Genomic DNA, 23,392 nt, shown 5'->3' with positions numbered 1-23,392 from the left:
ATCTAAAAAAAAAGGGGGAGTTAGGGGTGGGTTTATTGTTTTGTGAAGCCCTATCACATGGCTTTAATATTGATTTTAACTACACCTTTTTCAGTAGTGTGAGAGAGAGAGATAGAGACTAGCCATAATAAGCTACCATTAGGTATTTATATATCTATGGGAGGCCCACCTAGTAACTCGAGGTGAGGTTTAGGTATTAGTGTAGGGGTTAGGGGCCATTTTGACATTCAAAGTGAGACGTTCGAACAGAACAGTGCTCTCTTGTGAAGATTTGATGACCTTCGGAGTGAGGAAACTCACTCAAAGATGAGATTTGTGCAATGTTCTTTCAACCTAGCTTGATGTTACCCAGATAGATAGTCTAGATAGCTAGGTTGAGAGAACATTGCACAAATCTCATCTTTGAGAGAGTTTCCGCACTCCAAGGGTCATCAAATCTTCACAAGAGAGCACTGTGTTCGTACATCTCACTTTGAATGTCAAAGTGGCCCCAACCCCTACACTAATACCTAAACCTCACCTCGAGTTACTAGGTGGTTGTATGTAGGAAATACCACAATTCTGACACTTATCTCAAAGTATGAAAAAGTTATCACAATTTGCAGTTACTTAGCACTTCACATAAGTATTATTGCAATAAACTGCCTATTACCATAAAACACACCCCTTTTTCTATCGCATGCAATAATTTAGTGCATTTTGATAAATCCAGGCCTTAGACCTAGATTAATCATTTTGCTAGAAATATAGCAAAAATAGTGCCCATGATAATAAAGGGGCATGGTTAGGCTAATTTTCCTGATGCTGCACCACATAGGTATTTAATGCAATGTGCGATAACATTATCACAACACATGCTATTTTCACATCACACACTAAGTTATTTAATGCAGCCACGTTAGCAGCCAAAAAGGATTTTATCATGAATGGCAATCCAGGCTACGAGAGAGAGAGTACTATTATACCACTGTTGTTGTGCGCGCTGGCCACAGTGCTCTGCCGCTGGTCGCACTTACCCGGCATGGCGTCGGTTGAGCCTCGACCTCCTAGGCAGTGGCAGGGAGCCGCTGCCATCGACAAACTCCCTCATGGCCCAGAGCTGCTGCTGCTCATTCTGCCGATGCTCGGACCCCCCAGCATCTTCCTAGGCATGCACGCACGCCTCTCCACTGATCTTAAAGGGGCCATGGCAGGAAACGTTCCCGCGGCTCCCACTGATGACTTCAGCCCTTCTGACTTCTTAAGCCTGTTCCTGCCTGCAGTGCCTTGCCTCAGCAACAGGTCATGCTCCTTGTGGGTAGCTAGTTGTCTGTTGCCGTCTCTTCCTGGATTGCTTCTCTGGTCTTAGCTTTGATTGTTCTGGACTTTGGATTTCTGCCTGCCCTGACTTCTGGTGTGCTCCTGGATTTTGTTGGAGCTCTGCCTGCCAACTTCTGTTATGTCTTGGACTCTATTGGATTGCTGCCTACCCTGACCTCAGTTACGTTTTTGGACTTCATTGGATTGCTGCCTGTCCCAGCTCCTGATATGGTCTTGGACTCCGCTGGTGTGCCACCTGCCCTGACTTCTGGTTCATTCTAGACTCTATTGGATTGCTGCCTCATGGAGTTGTTCTTCTCCAGAGATCTGCTCCTAAGTCCAGCTGGACCCAGTACCAAAGAGCTCAACCTGTGGGGAATGAGGGCTGGTATTGGGGAAGGTCCTGTTGGGTTTCCACATTGGCCAGCTCCGCCTACTGATGACAAGAACCTGCAAGGCCTCCTTCCTGAAGGTAGTGACAACCTCGTCTCGGACTCAGGGTCCACCTTCATAACCATTTGCTGAGGCCATGGATCTCTCAGGACTCCAAGCTATTCCAGACTTGGCTCAGAAAATTCAGAAACAGCAGCACTTCCTGGAGTTGTTTGCGGATAAGATGGAATACTTCAGTGCCCGGCTAAATGCTACCACCACAGATACTGGCACCTTCTAGACTCCTGTGCCTGCACCTTCCTCAACCACTCTCTGACTTCTGCCATCACCCCAATACGCTGGGGATCTTAATCACTGTTGGGGTTTCTTGAATCAATGTTTTATGCATTTCACCTTACAACTGGCGCAATTCTCTAACAACACCATTAAGACGACTTTCATCCTTTCCCTCCTTGATGGGAAGGCCTTGACCTGGGCCTCTCCCTTATGGGAATGGGGAGACCCACTTCTGCAGGACCTACAGTAGTTTCTTCAAACCTTCAAGCAAGTCTTTGATGAGCCTGGTAGGTTGACCACTGCCGGATCAGAGTTATTGCATCTCTGGCAGGGTGCTAGACAGTTAATGGACTATGCCATAGAGTTCTGGACTCTAGCTACTGAATAGGACTGGTGGGAAGACAGTCTTGGGAGCATTTTTTTTGTAAGGACTATCCCCCTGAATAAAGGACAACTTGGCAGCAAGGGAGCATCCCAAATCTCTTGACGCCCTCATTAATCTCACTGGGAGGATTGACCGCAGTCTCCAGTAATGGTCCCAGGAATTACAGACTTCACGACAGCCAGTCACACTTGCCCTGGCATTCTCCCATCCCCTGATTCTGAGCTCAGCTGCTGAGCCCAGTACTTTGTGACCTGATGAACCTATGCAACTAGGACGGAGCCAACTTATGCCTGAAGAGAAGCACAGGCGCCGCACCCATGGACTATGTTTCTATTGTGCTGAGAAGGGCCATCTACTAGCACAATATCCTGTGAAACAGGGAATCTTCCAAGCCTAGGAGTCAGCAGAGAGATGATCCTAGGCTACGCCACTCCCGCTCCACAACTTATACTGCCTGTAGCGATCATCTCAGAACAGCTTGAATTCCCCACTATTGCACTAATAGATTCTAGTGCTGGGGGGAATCTTCATCCTAGAGGACCTGATTTCCCACATAAATCTGCCTATGGTTTCCAGGGATCTACCATTAACTATTTTCTCCATTTATGGAGAACCTCTCCCTGGCCAGATCACCAAGACCACTGCACCTTTAAGACTTCGTACCAGTGTATTACATATGGAGGAAATAACTTTTTTCATCATTGAAAAGGCAGTTCATCTCATTGTCTTGGGAATGCCCAGGCTACAGCTCCATTCTCCCACAATCAGCTGGGGAACCCTGCAATTGTACGTTACTTTATCACACACAGCATTAACCGGCCCTTATTTCCATTTATTCCTCCCACTTGACTACTAATTTTAAATTTGCATACACATTTCATTGTGTGGTATTTATTGCATGTGTTATGAAGTTATTCTGTGCGTTAGGGCCCTAATGTGCGCAATAATGCCCTAATGCAATTTGATGAATGACCCTCTATGTACCTGATTCACTAAGTGTTTTTCCCCATAGACACAAAATAGGAGAAAAGCCTCAATGAATCTGGCCCTTAGAAGGATATGTGCTAGGGATGGGCAACCAGAAAGTATTCATTGGATTCAGGATTAGAGATGTGCTTCGTTTTTTTCTACCGGGTTGTTTTTTGACTCGGATACTTCGTGGTAAAATTTGGGTTTTCTCGTTTAGTTTTTTTGAAAAACGTAACGAGGAAACCCGAAACTGGCCCAAAAAACGAAGCGGGAAACAAAGGTAAAAAAAAACCCACCCCAAGCATTTAAAATCATTTTAAAACATTACATACAACCCCCCCCCCCCCACCATCCCGATCCCTCCCCAAGACTTACTAGCATCCCTGGGGGTCCAGTGGGGTCCCGGGTTCCATTTGTCCCTCCGTGCCTGGTGTGCCACTGCAAGCCGTGCTCCTCAAAATGGTGCCGAATAGCCTCTGAACTACTATGTCACAGGGGCTACCCTGTCACATGCTCATATCATGTGACGGGGGCTGACCAATGGCGCCGGTAGTCCCTGTGACATAGTATGGGCAAAGGCTATCGGTGCCATTTTGATTCCTGGCATCCGACGGCACGCGTGCAGGAGATTGCTCCCGGACCCCCGCTGGACCCCCAGGGACTTTTGGCCAGCTTGGGGGGGCCTCCTGCTCCCCCCCAAGGCTTGCCAATAATCCCTGGGGGTCCAGCGGAGGTCCGGGAGTGATTTCGTTGTCGGCTGCCAGGAATCAAAATGGCGCCGATAGCCTTTGCCCATATTATGTCACAGGGGCTACCGGCGCCATTGGTCAGCCCCCGTCACATGGTATGAGCATGTGACAGGGGCTGACCAATGGCGCCGGTAGCCCCTGTGACATAGTAGTTCAGAGGCTATTCGGCACCATTTTGAGCACGGCTTGCAGTAGCACACCGGGCACGGAGGGACAAATGGAACCCGGGACCCCGCTGGACCCCCAGGGATGTTAGTAAGTCTTGGGGAGGGATCGGGATGGGGAGAGGGTCGTTGTATTATACTTAATCTGAATGTTTGGGGTGGTTTTTAATTTTAAAAAAAAAATGTGCCCCTCTCCCCACACAAACCCGAAAAACGAAGTTTCCCCGAAGTTCGGGGAAAATCCTTTTCGGGTTTCGGGGCCCCCGAACCACTACGGATTAGGCAATTTCATTGTAATTGCCTAATTCGTGATAAACGACTGCACATGTCTATTCAGGATACCTATTTGTCGGGGCCCAGATACGTTACATTCGTTCAATGGCGCCCCGATACGTTGATACATGCATTCGTTTTCCAGTTCCCATTAAAGTCAATGGGGGAAGTATTTGCAGCCTATTTTTGGCTGCAGAGTTGGGGTTTTATCAATTTTGATGAAACTTCTGGGGAGCAATCATCAGAACAACAAAACAGCTCCAAGGTACTTAGACTGTGGCAAAGTGGCGCCAAAGTGGCATGAATAGCCTATGGTACTTTAAAGGGGCAAAAGGGTACCAGGAGTGGCAAGAAGAGTGCTTTAATAGAGGCACAAAGCAGCAGAGACAGTGTCAAAAACACACCACAGCTTCAAAAGAGAGCACCGATAACAGATGCATGAATCCTCGAAGGGAGCACGACAGGCAAAGTAGCAAGACAAGTGGCATCAACATCCTACAGCACAATGAACAAGGAACATAGCAAGCAGAAAGACTAGCACCAACAAACTGAGCAACCATGATAGTGGCCAGAACACTACAATGAATTAAGTGAGTCATCTGGCATATGACAGCAAGGCACAGAGGCAGAGGGTAGATACAGGCTGGCTACACCCGGGGAGAGTTCCCTTTCCTTTGTGCAGGAAAGGGCTCCCTAGAATGGGTTCACCCCTAGAGTGGAGTGTTTCCGTTGGCGCCTAGTGAGATCTCGCTTGTCTTTTAAAATCTGGTAGAGTTAGCAGATATACAAAAGAGAATTTTCAAGGCCGAGACGGAGGAGGTTACCATGTAAACAGTGGTTCAACATGGGTTAGAGGGTAGATACAGGCTGGCTACACCCGGGGAGAGTTCCCTTTCCTTTGAGCCGGGAAGGGCTCCCCGGAATGAGTTGGCCCCTAGAGTGGAGTACGAGCCTTCAAAGCGTGGAGACCTGGAGCAGGTCGCCACAGTGAGCATGGTCTCACTGTGTTGTGTTTGCCACAATCTAAGTACCTTGGAGATCTTTTCTTGTTCTGAACATGGGTCAACAGGTGGTAAGAGATAGGCTGCAACAACGGGGAGAGCAGAAAAGGGCTCCCTAGAATGGGTTGACCCATAGAGTGTATAATGGTACAAATTGTTAGGATTTAAGCATTTGCAAACAGATCATTACTTCAGAAGCAAGATGGAGAAAGTCATCTTCTCTGCCCTAAAACTAAATACAACTGTTTGTTTTATTTAAGAATCCATGCTGTGAAGGATTACTAGTTTGAATTGCCAGAGACTGAGGTTTTCCTTTGCAACGACAGTTCAGCCGTTAGGACTGGACATAAGGCCTGGACGAACAGGCACAGTAGTCGAGGACAGAGGTCAAGCCCACGTAGGGACATAAGGCCTAGACGAACAGGCAAAGCAATCGAGGTCAAACCCTTGTAGGGAAAGAAGGCCTGGACAAACAGGCAAAGCAATCGTGTCAAACCCTTATAGGGACATGAGGCCTGGACGAACAGGCAAAGCAATCAAGGTCAAACCCTTGTAGGGAAAGAAGGCCTGGACAAACAGGCAAAGCAATCGAGTCAAACCCTTATAGGGACATGAGGCCTGGACGAACAGGCAAAGCAATCAAGGTCAAACCCTTGTAGGGAAAGAAGACCTGGACGAACAGGCACAGCAGTCGAGGACAGAGTCAATCCCACCTAGGGACATAAGGCCTGGATGACAGGCACAGCAGTCTAGGACAGAGGTCAAGCCCACGTAGGGACATAAGGCCTGGATGAACAAGCACAGCAGTCGAGGACAGAGGTCAAGCCCACGTAGGGACATTAGGCCTGGATGAACAAGCACAGCAGTCGAGGACAGAGGTCAAGCCCACGTAGGGACATTAGGCCTGGAGGGACAGGCACAGTAATACAGGACAGAGTCAATCCCACCTAGGGACATAAGGCCTGGATGGACAGGCACAGCAATACAGGACAGAGTCAATCCCACATAGGCAGATAAGGCCTGGACGGACAGGCAAAGCAATCGAGGTCAAACCCTTGAGGAGACATAAGGCCTGGACGACAGGCACAGCAGTCTAGGACAGAGGTCATGCCCACGTAGGGACATAAGGCCTGGATGAACAAGCACAGCAGTCGAGGACAGAGGTCAAGCCCACATAGGGACATAAGGCCTGGATGAACAAGCACAGCAGTCGAGGACAGAGGTCAAGCCCACGTAGGGACATTAGGCCTGGAGAGACAGGCACAGTAATACAGGACAGAGTCAATCCCACCTAGGGACATAAGGCCTGGATGGACAGGCACAGCAATACAGGACAGAGTCAATCCCACATAGGCAGATAAGACCTGGACGGACAGGCAAAGCAATCGAGGTCAAACCCTTGAGGAGACATAAGGCCTGGACGACAGGCACAGCAGTCTAGGACAGAGGTCAAGCCCACGTAGGGACATAAGGCCTGGATGAACAAGCACAGCAGTCGAGGACAGAGGTCAAGCCCACATAGGGACATAAGGCCTGGATGAACAAGCACAGCAGTCGAGGACAGAGGTCAAGCCCACGTAGGGACATTAGGCCTGGAGGGACAGGCACAGTAATACAGGACATAGTCAATCCCACATAGGGACATAAGGTCTGGACGGACAGGCAAGGCAATACAGGACAGAGTCAATCCCACATAGGGAGATAAGGCATGGACGAACAAGCAAAGCAATCAAGGTCAAACCCTTGTAGGGACATAAGACCTGGATGAGCAGGCACAGCAGTCGAGGACAGAGGTCAATCCCACATAGGGACATAAGGCCAAACGAACAGGCACAGTATTTTACGGCAAACATGAATTCCACATAGGGACATAAGGCCTGGACAGACAGGCAAAGCAATCGAGGTCAAACCCTTGTAGGGACAGAAGACCTGGACGAACAGGCAAAGCAATCGAGGTCAAACCCTTGTAGGGACAGATGGCCTGGACGAACAGGCAAAGCAATCAAGTCAAACCCTTGTAGGGACATAAGGTCTGGATGAACAGGCACAGCAGTCGAGGACAGAGGTCAAGCCCACGTAGGGACATAAATCCTGGACAGACAGGCACAGCAATACAGCTCAGAGTCAATCCCACCTAGGGACATAAGACCTGGATGGACAGGCACAGCAATCGAGGACAGAGTCAATCCCACCTAGGGACATAAGGCCTGGACGGACAGGCACAGCAGTTGAGGACAGAGGTGAATCCCACCTAGGGACATAAGGCCTGGACGGACAGGCACAGCAATCGAGGACAGAGTCAATCCCACCTAGGGACATAAGGCATGGACGGACAGGCACAGCAGTTGAGGACAGAGGTCAGTCCCACTTAGGGACAAAAGGCCTGGATAAACAGGCAAAGCAATCGAGGTCAAACCCTTGTAGGGACATAAGGCCTGGACGGACAGGCACAGCAGTCGAGGACAGAAGTGAACCCCAACTAGGGACAAAAGGCCTGGATGGACAGGCACAGCAATCGAGGACAGAGGTCAAGCCCACGTAGGGACATAAGGCCTGGATGGACAGGCACAGCAATACAGGACAGAGTCAATCTCACCTAGGGACATGAGGCCTGGATGAACAAGCAGAGCAGTCGAGGACAGAGGTCAAGCCCACATAGGGATGTGCAGAGCAAAATTTTATGTTCATATTTCTTATGTCCGAAAGGGGGTCCCACTTGCGGCCAATATGGACATAAAAAAAATCTAATGAGTTGGGTATATGTACATATGTCGCCCATTAAAGTCAATGGGGGAAGGATTTCCAGCCTATTTTTGGCTGCAGAATTGTGGTTTTCTTATCAATTGGCCCAGGAGAGAGTTCCCTTTCCTTTGTGCAGGGAAGTACTCCCTGGAAAGGGTCCACCCCTAGAGTTGTGTGTACCCGGTGTTTACATTGGCGTCCAGTGAATATCGTTGGCGTCTAGTGAATTCCGTTGGCGTCTAGTGAATTCAGACGGTACTTACGCACTTCAGCAGATGACAAAGGAATTGGAGGATCTCTCAGAAATAAGAATACGTGTGGGAACACAAGGTCTGGATGAACAGGCAGGCACAGCAATGGAGTTAAAACAGCAGTAGGAACACAAGGCCTGGATGAACAGGCACTTCCTTCGAGGACAGAGGTCAATCCCAGCTAGGGACACAAGGCCTGCATGAACAGGCACAGGAACTAGGTTAAAACACTGGTAGCTCGCCAGCATCTTTCTGATGCATGCTAGAATATTGGCAGCGGTGTGGGCATGGTCCGTCAGGTGGGTGTGCAGTAAAGCCCACCTCCACCCTCATGCTTGTTCAGGGAAGGACTCCCTGGAACGGGTCCACCCCTAGAGTTGTGTGTACCCGGTGTTTACATTGGCGTCCAGTGAATATCGTTGGCGTCTAGTGAATTCCGTTGGCGTCTAGTGAATTCAGACTGTACTTACGCACTTCAGCTGATGACAAACGAATTGGAGCCTAGGATCTCTCACAAATAAGAATACGTGTGGGAACACAAGGCCTGGATGAACAGGTACATCATTCGAGGACAGAGGTCAATTCCAGCTAGGGACACAAGGCCTGCATGAACAGGCACAGCAACCAGGTTAAAACACTTGTGGGAACACAAGGCCTGGATGAACAGGCACAGCCACTGAGTTAAAACACCTGTGGGAACACAAGGCCTGGATGAACAGGCCCCGCCACTGAGTTAAAACACCTGTGGGAACACAAGGCCCGGAAGAATGGGCACAGCAACTGAGTTAAAACACCTGTGGGAACACAAGGCCTGGATGAACACGGATACTCGGATAGTAATTATGTGTTTTTTTAATGTATTTATATTCTTATTCGAAAACGTTTCTAGCACGTCATACTTGATTACACTCAGGTACTGTAGGTATTTCCCTATCCCCAGAGGAACACAAGGCCTGGATGAACAGGCACCGCCACTGAGTTAAAACACCTGTGGGAACACAAGGCCTGGATGAACAGGCAGGCACAGCAATGGAGTTAAAACACCAGTAGGAACATGGATGAACACTGATACTCGGATAGTACAATTTTTTTTTATGGATTTATATTCTTTTTTTAAAAAGTTTATAGCACTTCATTTATTTTTATATTTATTTGTCATTTTTATATACTGACATTCTTGTATTCAATGCAAATCATACTTGCTTACACTCAGTTACTGTATGTATTTCCCTATCCCCAGAGGAACACAAGGCCTGCAGGAACGGGCACAGCAACGGAGTTAAAACACTTGTGGGAACACAAGGCCGGGATGAAGAGGCGCAGCAGTCGAGCACAGAGGTCGATCCCAGCTAGGGACACAAGGCCTGGATGAAGAGGTACATCATTCGAGGACAGAGTTCAATCACAGCTAGGGACACAAGCCGCGGAGGAAAAGACACTAACCAGGATCCTCCAAGCCCTCATTTTCTCCAAATTAGACTACTGCAACTCTACATTTCTTGGACTCCCTTCCTCATACACAAAACCACTCCAAATGGTTCAAAACGCAGCAGCCCATCTACTAACAAACACTAGGAAAAGAGACCACATTTCCCCAGTCCTAAAAGACCTCCACTGGTTACCAATTCAGTTCAGAGTCATTTACAAATCCATCACCTTGATATACAAAATCTTTCACCAACACACCATAATCGACCTACAAATTCCTCTCCGTTTATACAAATGCACAAGACCGACCAGGGAAGCCTACAGAGGATGCCTCCTTGTTCCACCCTCCAAAACCACTTATCACAGCACCTTTAGAGATTGAGCCCTTTCCACAGCAGGTCCACCGTTATGGAACTCCATCCCCCCAGATCTCAGAAATGAACCTTGCCTCCTAACCTTTCGGAAAAGACTCAAGACATGGCTTTTCAGGCAAGCCTTCCCGAACTGCACCTAACACACACCATCAATAAATTCTCAGCTCAGAAGCTGTATATATTGGACGCCATATTTGTAATGTACTCTTGTATATTTTTATATTCTACACATGTATATAATTAACCTCCTCTATCCCTCTTTATTTCTTACACTCCCAGTTCATAGTCCCAGTTAATTGTAACTGCATCTCTTCACCACGTGTATTTATGTTATAGGTTGTTTTCTTTGCACCCCTGTTTTCTGTAAAGCGACATCATGTGAACGATTTCATGAATGCCGGTATAAAAAAACCTTAAATAAATAAAATAAATAAGTAAGTACCGCAAGGGAAAGTTGAAAACAACTTTGAAGAGGGAGTTCAAGAGGGCGTGAAATTGTAAAGAGGTAAATGGGTGGGGTCCGTGCAGTCCGCCCACAGGATTCAACCCGGCGGGTTCGGTCGGACCGGGGTTTCGGCGGATCCCCCACCCCCACCCCTTTCGCGGGGGGTGGGGGAGGGGCGGGGAACGCCTCCCGGACGGCCCCGGCCCCCGCAGGGCGCATTTCCTCCGCGGCGGTGCGCCGCGACCGGCAACGGGTCGGCTGGGAAGGCCCAGGGGGGGCAGGTGGCCCGCTGCTCTGGCGGCGCGTGTTATAGCCCCCCCTCCCGGCGTTTCCTCCTTCCCCTTTGGCAACTGTTAACTTGTCTTAACCTCATTCACTACATCTATGCAGACGATGTTCAGATTCTTATTCCCATAACAGAATCTATTAACAAACTTGGCTATTCTTACAAGCCTTCCCTGATCCTTCAAACTTTCACTAGATAAGTACAGCTACTCAGCTTTGAATATGGAACTTCGCCCCTCCAATATTCTCCTCATTTAGCTACCCTACTTATGCACTTCAGAAAATGACAAAGGAATTGTAAGATCTCTCAGAAATAATAATACGTGTGGGAACACAAGGTCTGGATGAACAGGCAGGCACAGCAATGGACTTAAAACACCAGTAGGAACACTAGGCCTGGATGAAGAGGCACATCATTCTAGGACAGAGGTCAATCCCACCTATGGACACAAGCCGCGGAGGAAAAGAAACTAACCAGGATTCCCTCCGTAACGGCGAGTGAAGAGGGAAGAGCCCAGCGCCGAATCCCCGCTCGTCCGGCGGGCGCGGGAAATGTGGCATACGGAAGATCGCCTCTCTGGCGCCGCTCGGGGGCCCAAGTCCTTCTCATCAAGCCTCAGCCCGCGGACGGTGTTAGGCCGGTAGCGGCCCCCGGTGCTCCGGGACCGGGTTTTCTCGTAGTCTGTTTGTTTGGGAATGCAGGCCAAAGTGGGTGGTAAACTCCATCTAAGGGTAAATACCGGCTCTGGCGCGTGTTATTGCCCCCCCCCCCCCCCGGCAGCAGCTTCGCCGTTTCCCCCGGACAAGGGTCCACCTCCAAGTTCAACAATTTCTTACTCTTTACTTTGTCTGTCGAGGCTTGACGTCTCTAAAAGGGTTTGACCTGGAATGCTGTGCATGTCCATCCAATATCGCATACAATATAAAGTGGCATGTTTAATTCAAAATGTTGTACACGGGGAGATCTCAGAAATGAACCTCGCCTCCTAACCTTTCTGGAAAGACTCAAGACATGGCTTTTCAGGCAAGCCTTCCCGAACTCCACCTAACACGCACCATCAATAAAGTCTCTGCTCAGAAGCTGTATATATTGTATATACAGGTGGCCCGCCGCTCCGGCGGCGCGTGTTATAGCCCCCCCTGGCAGCAGCTTCGCCGTTTCCCCCGCCGTTTCCTCCTTCCCCTTTGCCAACTGTTAACTAGTCTTAACCTCATTCACTACATCTATGCAGACGATGTTCAGATTCTTATTCCCATAACAGAATCTATTAACAAAGCCATCGCACTTTGGAACAACAGCTTACAAGCCATCACTAATCTCCTCAGCAGTCAAAGCATGAGATCTTATTAAGAAACTGACATTATCCTCAACAAATTCTTACTCCTAGCAAAACCTCTACCAAGTAAGTACACAGTGGTCTGTATTTTCATACCCCAGTGCTTGCTGTTTGAATACCGCTCTTGCCGTACCGACCCGCAGGGACCACCTAGGGACACAAGCTGTGGAGGAAAAGAAACTAACCAGGATTCCCTCAGTAACGGCGAGTGAAGAGGGAAGAGCCCAGCGCCGAATCCCTGCCTGTCCGGCGGGCGCGGGAAATGTGGCATACGGAAGACCGCCTCCCCAGCGCCGCTCGGGGGCCCAAGTCCTTCTGATGGAGGATCAGCCCGCGGACGGTGTTAGGCCGGTAGTGGCCCCCGGCACGCCGGGACCGGGTCTTCTCTGAGTCGGGTTCTTTGGGAAATCAGCCCAAAGCGGGTGGTAAACTCCGTGTAAGGCTGAATACTGGCACGAGACCGATGAAACAGCTAGTAGCGATCGGAATCTCTGGATTGGCGCTCGCCTGGTTCAAATTGTTGCTAACCAACAGAGGTTATAAGGTAAAAATCCAGAACAAAGAATCACCACGCCACGACTCGGCCATCGGAGTCCCACAAGGTTCCTCTTTATCCCCTAAACTCTTTAATATTTACCTCCTACCACTCTGCCGACTCCTTACCAACCTCAATTTAATACACTTTCTCTATGCTGACGACATCCAGATCCTGATCCCCATCAAAGAATCATACACAAAAACCCTCGAATACTGGGATTCCTGTCACCTAGAAATCAAAAGCCTCCTCAAAAACCTAAATCTGGTACTAAACTCCTCTAAAACTGAAGTATTACTCATAACTCCTGACAACAATCTCACAGCTTGTCTCCCAACCAACCTACAAACTACTCATGTGAGGGATCTAGGTGTGCTAATCGACAATTAACTAAACTTGAAATCCCATATCAATAAAACCACCAAAGACTGCTTCTATAAACTGCAAGTTTAAAAAAGGATAAGACCACTCTTCCACGCCAAAGACTTCAGAACCATCCTCCAAGCCCTCATTTTCTACTACTGCAACTCTACATTACTTGGACTCCCTTCCTCATACACAAAACCACTCCAAATGGTTGAAAACGCAGCAGCCCGTCTACTAACAAACACTAGGAAAGGAGGCCACATTTCCCCAGTCCTAAAAGACCTCCACTGGTTACCAATTCAGTTCAGAGTCATTTACAAATCCATCACCTTGATATAAGAAATCATTCACCAACACACCATAATCGACCTACAAATTCCTCTTCGTTTATTCAAATGCACAAGACCCACCAGGGAAGCCTACAGAGGATGCAATGCCGGTATAAATAAATAAAATCAATAAGTACGTAAGGGAAAGTGGAAAAAAAACTTTCAAGAGTGAGTTCAAAAGGGCGGGAAACCGTTAAGAGGTAAACGGGTGGGGTGCGTGCAGTCCGCCTGGAGGACTGAACCCGGCGGGTTCGGTGGGACCGGGGTTTCGGCGGATCCCCCACCCCTTTCGCGGGGGGGTGGGGAACGCCTCCCGGACGGCCCCGGCCCCGTCCAGGAATAAAAAAAATAAAGTAAAGCAATAAAATCAATAAGTACGTAAGGGAAAGTTGAAAACAACTTTCAAGAGCGAGTTCAAAAGGGCGGGAAACCGTTAAGAGTTAAACGGGTGGGGTGCGTGCAGTCCGCCTGGAGGATTGAACCCGGCGGGTTCTGTGGGACCGGGGTTTCGGCGGATCCCCCACCCCTTTCGCGGGGGGGCGGGGAACGCCTCCCGGACGGCCCCGGCCCCGTCCAGGAATAAAAAAAATAAAGTAAATCAATAAAATCAATAAGTACGTAAGGGAAAGTTGAAAACAACTTTCAAGAGCGAGTTCAAAAGGGCGGGAAACCGTTAAGAGTTAAACGGGTGGGGTGCGTGCAGTCCGCCTGGAGGATTGAACCCGGCGGGTTCTGTGGGACCGGGGTTTCGGCGGATCCCCCACCCCTTTCGCGGGGGGGCGGGGAACGCCTCCCGGACGGCCCCGGCCCCGTCCAGGAATAAAAAAAATAAAGTAAATCAATAAAATCAATAAGTACGTAAGGGAAAGTTGAAAACAACTTTCAAGACCGAGTTCAAAAGGGCGGGAAACCGTTAAGAGTTAAACGGGTGGGGTGCGTGCAGTCCGCGGCCCCGGCCCCGTCCAGGAATAAAAAAAATAAAGGAAATCAATAAAATCAATAAGTACGTAAGGGAAAGTGGAAAACAACTTTCAAGAGCGAGTTCAAAAGGGCGGGAAACCGTTAAGAGTTAAACGGGTGGGGTGCGTGCAGTCCGCGGCCCCGGCCCCGTCCAGGAATAAAAAAAATAAAGTAAATCAATAAAATCAATAAGTACGTAAGGGAAAGTTGAAAACAACTTTCAAGACCGAGTTCAAAAGGGCGGGAAACCGTTAAGAGTTAAACGGGTGGGGTGCGTGCAGTCCGCGGCCCCGGCCCCGTCCAGGAATAAAAAAAATAAAGGAAATCAATAAAATCAATAAGTACGTAAGGGAAAGTTGAAAACAACTTTCAAGAGCGAGTTCAAAAGGGCGGGAAACCGTTAAGAGTTAAACGGGTGGGGTGCGTGCAGTCCGCGGCCCCGGCCCCGTCCAGGAATAAAAAAATAAAGTAAATCAATAAAATCAATAAGTACGTAAGGGAAAGTTGAAAACAACTTTCAAGACCGAGTTCAAAAGGGCGGGAAACCGTTAAGAGTTAAATGGGTGGGGTGCGTGCAGTCCGCGGCCCCGGCCCCGGCCCCGTCCAGGAATAAAAAAAATAAAGTAAATCAATAAAATCAATAAGTACGTAAGGGAAAGTTGAAAACAACTTTCAAGACCGAGTTCAAAAGGGCGGGAAACCGTTAAGAGTGAAACGGGTGGGGTGCGTGCAGTCCGCCTGGAGGATTGAACCCTCGGGTTCGGTGGGACCGGGGTTTCGGCGGATCCCCCACCCCTTTCGCGGGGGGGCGGGTAACGCCTCCCGGACGGCCGCAGGGCGCATTTCCTCCGCGGCGGAGCGCCGCAACCGGCTCCGTGTCGGCTGGGAAGGCCCAGGGGGGGGCAGGTGGCCCGCCGCTCCGGCGGCGCGTGTTATAGCCCCCCCTGGCAGCAGCTTTGCCGTTTCCCCCGCCGTTTCCTCCTTCCCCTTTGCCAACTGTTAAGTAGTCTTAACCTCATTCACTACATCTATGCAGACGATGTTCAGATTCTTATTCCCATAACAGAATCTATTAACAAAGCCATCGCACTTTGGAACAACAGCTTACAAGCCACCACTAATCTCCTCAACAGTGTAAACCTGGTCCTCAATGCCTCTAAAACTAAACTCCTCTTCATTTCCTACAAGCAAGAAAACCTCCCATCTCAGATCCATCACAAACACCTTCTCACCCACAACCATGTGAGAGACCTGGGAGTAATTATAGACAACCGTCTTCACCTAAAGAATATGATCCAAACCACAACTATAAGATATAATATTATATCTTAATGGGCCTCGACAAAGGAAACTCTTTCCTATTGATCTTGTTAGACCTTTCCGCAGCGTTCGACACGGTCAACCACGCCATCCTCCTAAACCAGCTTTCGTCCATAGGAATCAGCGGCACCGTCCTATCCTGGTTCAAAACGTTTCTCAATTACAGAGGTTACAAAGTTAAACTCCAAAACAAGGAATCCTCAAGATTTGACTCTGTCATAGGAGTCCCTCAAGGTTCTTCATTGTCTCCGACCCTATTTAATATCTATCTTCTTCCTCTCTGCCAACTTCTTACCGACCTCAATCTAAAGTACTTCCTTTACGCAGATGATATTGAAATCATCATCCCTATCAAAGACACATACTGTAAAACTCTTGAGTACTGGGAAACATGCCACCAGAAAATCAAACAAGTAGTAAACAACCTACACCTCATCTTAAACTCATCCAAGACAGAAATCCTACTCATCTCTCCTGAAAACAATATCTCCAACACTACTCTTCCCACCAACCTACCTACCACACAAGTTAGAGAGTTAGGAGTGATAATAGACAACCGGCTAAACTTCAAGGCACATATCAACAAAACAACCAAAGACTGCTTCTATAAACTCCAGGTTCGGAAGAGGATAAGACCTCTTTTCCATGCTCAAGACTTCAGAACGATCATCGAAGCAGTCTTTTTTTGCGAAATTAGACTACTGCAGTTCCCTATTGCTAGGTCTGCCCTCATCCTATTCCAAACCACTACAGATGGTTCAAAATTCAGCAGCCCGATTACTAACAGGCGCAAGAAAGAGAGACCACATATCTCCCATTCTGAAAGAGTTACATTGGCTACCCGTCCACTTCCGTATCATCTATAAAGCCAGATGTGTCATCTTCAAAACTATTCATCAACGCATCTTATGCACTTTAGCTGATGACAAAGGAATCGGAAAATCTCTCAGAAATAAGAATACGCGTGGGAACACAAGGTCTGGATGAACAGGCACATCATTGGAGGACAGAGGTCAATCCCAGCTAGGGACACAAGCCGCGTAGGAAAAGAAACTAACCAGGATTCCCTCAGTAACGGCGAGTGAAGAGGGAAGAGCCCAGCGCCGAATCTCCGCCACTCCAGGTTCGGGGATCTGAACCCGACTCCCTTTCGATTGGCCCAGGGCGACGGAGGCCTTCGCCCGTCCCTTCGGAACGGCTCTCGCCTATCTCTTAGGACCGACTGACCCATGTTGAACTGCTGTTCACATGGAACCCTTCTCCACTTCGGCCTTGAAGAAGAATGCTCAGTCTGTTTAAAATAAGAAAATGAACGGACCCACTCTGAAGGACCATGCTCAGTCTGTTTAAAAGAACAAAATTAACGGACCCACTCAAGGACTATGCTCAGTCTGTTTAAAAGAACAAAATTAACGGACCCATTCTGAAGGTCAATGCTCAGTCTGTTTAAAATAGCAATATCAACAGACCCACTCTGAAGGACAATGCTCAGTCTGTTTAAAATAACAAAACGGAACTGCCCAGCTAGGGACACAAGGCCTGGAGGAACAGGCACATCATTGGAGGACAGAGGTCAATCCCGGCTAGGGACACAAGGCCTGGAGGGACAGGCAAGCACAGCAATGGAGTTAAAACACCAGTAGGAACACAATGCCTGGAGGTACAGGCAGGAACAGCAATGGAGTTAAAACACTTGTGGGAACACAAGGGCTGCACAGTAGATGCCGGTCAGGCACAGCGATTCATGTCAAGAACATGTGCTGCAGTGCTTACATTATCTTGAGCATAGGAGGCAATTGGAACTGCTGCAAGGCTCCTTTCAATAGCTTTTATTCATCTTGCCATTCACAAGGAAAATCGGGAAAGCCAAGCAATGGCAGGTTTACTTTCAAAAACACTAGCATTTCCATCAAGACCGGTGACAGCCTTGAGCGGTGAGGGCTCATGATATCCCCTGTCATTGAAAAAACACGTTCACTGGGCACACTGGTTGGTGGACATGACAGATATCCTTCAGCCACTTTGGCTAGGTGTGGCCAGACAGTGGACTTGTGTGCCCAATATGCCAGCGGATCTGTCTGCGTGTTCTCTATCGGCTCTGAGAGATACCGTGTCACTGACAGCTCTGCTGCTGTCTCCTCCTGTGCTTGGGAGGGCTGAGAGTCACTCAATCCAGTTACTTTCTCTCTCGCCCGTTGCACAACTGATGTATCTTTATGGCCAACATGCCTTGGGCATTCTGACGTTGAGGTGGACGCACTAATAATAGTATCTGTCACTGACACAGTCCTTCTCCTGCCAGGGCTAGCAGCAGCACAACTCTGTGACGTGCCTGCTGTTTCCACCTGTGCTTCAAGCCTAATCTGTCTCCGCCTATGGTGCTCCTGTTCACGGACCTGTGCTAACAACAGCTCCTTCACAAATGACAGACAATTGGTCTGTAGGGCGAGTTTACCTTTCACACGGGGATCACAGACAGAGGCGAGCATGTATGTGCTGTCCTCTGTTAAAGGCCTTAATCTGTCTTTCACCTGCTGCTGCAAAACGTCCACACACTGCAGCACCTCAGCAGTCATTCCCTCTTGCCGTTTAATGCCTTCCAAATGGTCATCCAGGAATTTCACTATAGGGATGATGTCAGCCAAGGTGGAACTTCTGGAACTCAGCTCCTCCATGACGTCCTTGAAGGGCTGCAGGATTTTTACCAGCTGACTCATGACTAACCAATCGTGATGCCCTAGGGGATTCTGCACACCTATGTCTATTGTACCAGAAAGTTCATGAAGGGGTGTCTGCAGCTCCAGTAACCTCTCCAGCATCATAAAGGTTGAATTCCACCGGGTGGCAACGTCTTGAATGAGACGCTTCTGAGGCATATCCAAATCAGTCTGCTTTTCTCGGAGAACCTGCCCCGCCCTGACACTTCTGTGGAAGTGTGCTGCTATGTTCCTGCACTTGTGTATTAACCGACGCAGGTATTCAGTCTCCTTGTCCTTGGACTCCAAGCCCAAACCTGACTTCACTACCAGATGCAGAGTGTGTGCAAAAACATCGGATGTTCTTAAACCGCCCATCGCTTATTGCCTTAACCATGTTTGCACCGTTGTCTGTGACAAAAAAGCCTGCCCGCGTTTTACTGTCTCGCTGGTGTACTTTCCAGCTCGCCAGCATCTTCTGATGCATGCTAGAATATTGGCAGCGGTATGGGAATGGTCCGTCAGGTGGGTGTTCAGTAAAGCCCACCTCCACCCTGATGCTTGTTCAGTAATAGAGCTGCTGGCTGCCCCTGCCTCTGCCATGTCCCACCAGTGTGCTGTCAGAGAGAGGTAAGAGTGTGCAGCATTCATGGCGGTCCAGATATCGCAGGTGAAATGCACTCTTCCGTCTGCCTTTCCTAGCAGTGCTTGCACGCGACTGACACAGTGCTTGTACAGGCTGGGGATGACCTTTCTACTAAATGTGGTTCTGGAGGGGACTTTGTAATTTGGAAGTACGACCTTCAAGAAACGTTTGAAACCCACATTCTCCACTAACTGCAGGGGCTGGTCATCAAGTGCAATCATTTCCCCAATGCTCCTGGTTACTACTTTTGCGGCTGCCTGCCTCCTACCCCGGGATAGCGTTACCGCACTCCACCCCATTTCCTCCATGGTGCATTGTCGCTTCTCCCACATGTCAGTGGGTTTCTGGCCTGCCGCCTGACTGCTAGAAGGGTATGAGGGCGTGGGCTGACTCTGCTGCTTTCCTACCACTGCACCCTGGTTGGAAGGGGAAGGGGTCCCCTGACGGAAAATGCTACCATCCCCAGATGGCAGTAATTTTGTTGGGTGTTGCCTCTTAATATGATACTCCATGCCAAAATTTGACAGATGTCCCAGTTGCTTGCCTCTGCTAATATCCCTGGCACAGTAATTACACCGAGCATAACGCAGGTCTTCTGTCACTTTAAAATGTGCCCAGATCGCAGATTTCTTTTGTGATCCTCCTCTCTTTCCCGCCCTGGGGGTGGATGGTGGCACTGGAGTTGAGGTACTACTGGGTGTGGCTGGTGCACCCACTGCACCTGGCGAAGCAATGCCAGCGGGGGGCAACAGTCACCCTCTGTCTCCCTTCTGACAGCTCTTCCTCCTCCTCGATATCAGTGGAATGTCTCCCCTGCCGCAGATTTCTGGAGGTGGAGGCTAAAACAGGACTAACTGACAATTCTACCGAAGATTGCTCAGGTATTACATCTTCCGTTTCTGATGAGAATCCCATCCAAGAAGATTCTTCTTCTGAATCAGAAGCTAACAGTGCCAGCGCTACCTTGTCACCGCGAAGTTTTGCAGGACACTTCTGTCCCCTGGCTGCTCTTGGGTGTGTAACTTTTGTCTGGCTAGACTCTGCCTCCTCTTCACTCTCCTCCAAAACTACAGTGCCAGAAACACGTGCTGGGCGATTGCAAAAGTTTCATGGTCTGATTTCTTTTTTTTGCCATGGAACTGCCATCCCCTACAACGACGTTTGATTGCGACAGTTGCCTTTTTACCTGTACTGGTGGTGTTGCGCTGGTGTCTTTTGCGGTGCCTCCGCTGCCATTCCCACTAAGTCGCTTGCATCTCCCTTTCCCTGACATTATGGATTTAATGTCAATGAGTACTAGTGGTAACACTGCCCACTGTCCCACAATAATAATGTTCGGTCAGTTTAAAATAACTAAATTAACAGACCCACTCAAGAAGAATGCTCAGTCCTGTTTAAAATAACAAAATGAAACGGACCAGTCCAGGACAATGCGGTTAAGTCTGTTTAAAAATAGCAGATTGAACAGACTCGCTGAAGGCCAATCTTCACTCTGTTTACAATGCCCACTGCCTCACTGCCTGCCTGGCAATGCACGGAATGTGTCTGTCTGTGTGAGTGCAGTGAGTGCACAGAGAACCAGCTTCCTTTTCAGTAGATATGAGGCAGGGAACTCCCAGCCCTGGAACTGCTGCCCACCCAGCACTGAACCACTCAAGGAGAATGCTTTTAAGTCTGTTTAAAAATAGCAAATGTAACAGACTCGCTGAAGGGCAATGTTCACTCTGTTTACAATGCCCACTGCCTCACTGCCTGCCTGGCAATGCATGGAATGTGTCTGTCTGTGTGTGTGCAGTGAGTGCACAGAGAACCAGCTTTCTTTTCAGTAGATATGAGGCAGAGTACTGCCAGTGCCAGCCCTGGCACTGCTGCCCACCCAGCACTGAACCACGTCAAGGACAATGCGGTTAAGTCTTTTTAAAAATAGCAGATTGAACAGACTTGCTGAAGGCCAATCTTCACTCTGTTTACAATGCCCACTGCCTCATGCCTGCCTGGCAATGCACGGAATGTGTCTGTCTGTGTGATGTGCAGTGAGTGCACAGAGAACCAGCTTCCTTTTCAGTAGATATGAGGCAGTGTACTCCCAGCCCTGGACACTGCTGCCACCCAGCACTGAACCACTCAAGGAGAATGCTTTTAAGTCTGTTTAAAATAGCAAATGTAACAGACTCGCTGAAGGGCAATGTTCACTCTGTTTACAATGCCCACTGCCTCACTGCCTGCCTGGCAATGCACGGAATGTGTCTGTCTGTGTGTGTGCAGTGAGTGCACAGAGAACAAGCTTCCTTTTCAGTAGATATGAGGCAGAGTACTGCCAGTGCCAGCCCTGGCACTGCTCCCACCCAGCACTGAACCACTCAAGGACAATGCGGTTTAAGTCTGTTTTAAAAATAGCAAATGTAACAGACTCGCTGAAGGCAATGTTCACTCTGTTTAATGCCCACTGCTCACTGCTGCCTGGCAATGCACGGAATGTGTCTGTCTGTGTGTGTGCAGTGAGTGCACAGAGAACAAGCTTCCTTTTCAGTAGATATGAGGCAGAGTACTGCCAGTGCCAGCCCTGGCACTGCCCACCCAGCACTGAACCACTCAAGGAGAATGCTTTTAAGTCTGTTTAAAAATAGCAAATGTAACAGACTCGCTGAAGGCCAATGTTCACTCTGTTTACAATGCCCACTGCCTCACTGCCTGCCTGCAATGCACGGAATGTGTCTGTCTGTGTGGTGCAGTGCAGTGCACATAGAACTAAAGTAGATATGAGGCAGGGTACTCCCAGCACTGGAACTGCTGCCCACCCAGCACTGAACCACTGAAGGAGAATGTGTTCACTCTGTTTACAATGCCCACTGCCTCACTGCCTGCCTGGCAATGCACGGAATGTGTCTGTCTGTGTGCACTGCAGTGCACATAGAACTAAAGTAGATATGAGGCAGAGTACTCCCAGCCCTGGAACTGCTGCCCCACCCAGCACTGAACCAGCTCAAGGAGAATGCTTTTAAGTCTGTTTAAAAATAGCAAATGTAACAGACTCGCTGAAGGGCAATGTTCACTCTGTTTACAATGCCCACTGCCTCACTGCCTGCCTGGCAATGCACGGAATGTGTCTGTCTGTGTGCACTGCAGTGCACATAGAACTAAAGTAGATATGAGGCAGGGTATTCCCAGCCCTGGAACTGCTGCCCAGTGCCCACCCAGCACTGAACCACTCAAGGAGAATGCTTTTAAGTCTGTTTAAAAATAGCAAATGTAACAGACTCGCTGAAGGGCAATGTTCACTCTGTTTACAATGCCCACTGCCTCACTGTCTGCCTGGCAAGGCACGGAATGTGTCTGTCTGTGTGCACTGCAGTGCACATAGAACTAAAGTAGATATGAGGCAGAGTACTCCCAGCCCTGGAACTGCTGCCCACCCAGCACTGAACCACTCAAGGAGAATGCTTTTAAGTCTGTTTAAAAATAGCAAATGTAACAGACTCGCTGAAGGGCAATGTTCACTCTGTTTACAATGCCCACTGCCTCACTGCCTGCCTGGCAATGCACGGAATGTGTCTGTCTGTGTGCACTCACTGCACATAGAACTAAAGTAGATATGAGGCAGGTACTCCCAGCCTGGAACTGCTGCCCAGTGCCCACCCAGCACTGAACCACTCAAGGAGAATGCTTTTAAGTCTGTTTAAAAATAGCAAATGTAACAGACTCGCTGAAGGGCAATGTTCACTCTGTTTACAATGCCCACTGCCTCACTGCTGCCTGGCAATGCACGGAATGTGTCTGTCTGTGTGCACTGCAGTGCACATAGAACTAAAGTAGATATGAGGCAGGGTACTCCCAGCCCTGGAACTGCTGCCCAGTGCCCACCCCAGCACTGAACCACTCAAGGAGAATGCTTTTAAGTCTGTTTAAAATAGCAAATGTAACAGACTCGCTGAAGGGCAATGTTCACTCTGTTACAATGCCCACTGCCTCACTGTCTGCCTGGCAATGCACGGAATGTGTCCTGTCTGTGTGCACTGCAGTGCACATAGAACTAAAGTAGATATGAGGCAGAGTACTCCAGCCCTGGAACTGCTGCCCAGCCAGCACTGAACCACTCAAGGAGAATGCTTTTAAGTCTGTTTAAAAATAGCAAATATGAGGCAGAGTACTGCCAGCCCTGCCTGGCACTG

At 48.9% G+C, this 23,392-nt stretch overlaps 1 protein-coding gene across 1 annotated transcript in view; it reads right to left on the bottom strand.

Annotated features, from left to right (window-relative positions):
• LOC115092941 (prominin-2-like) overlaps positions 1 to 23,392 on the bottom strand; it is a 192,004-nt gene that overhangs the window by 154,118 nt on the left and 14,494 nt on the right. The gene's annotated exons all lie outside the window — the stretch shown is intronic.

This window comes from Rhinatrema bivittatum, chromosome 5 (genome assembly GCF_901001135.1).
Source record: "Rhinatrema bivittatum chromosome 5, aRhiBiv1.1, whole genome shotgun sequence".
Taxonomy (NCBI): Eukaryota; Metazoa; Chordata; class Amphibia; order Gymnophiona; family Rhinatrematidae; genus Rhinatrema; species Rhinatrema bivittatum.
Note: the sequence above shows the minus strand (reverse complement) of the source record. Positions and strands in the feature narration are given on the sequence as shown.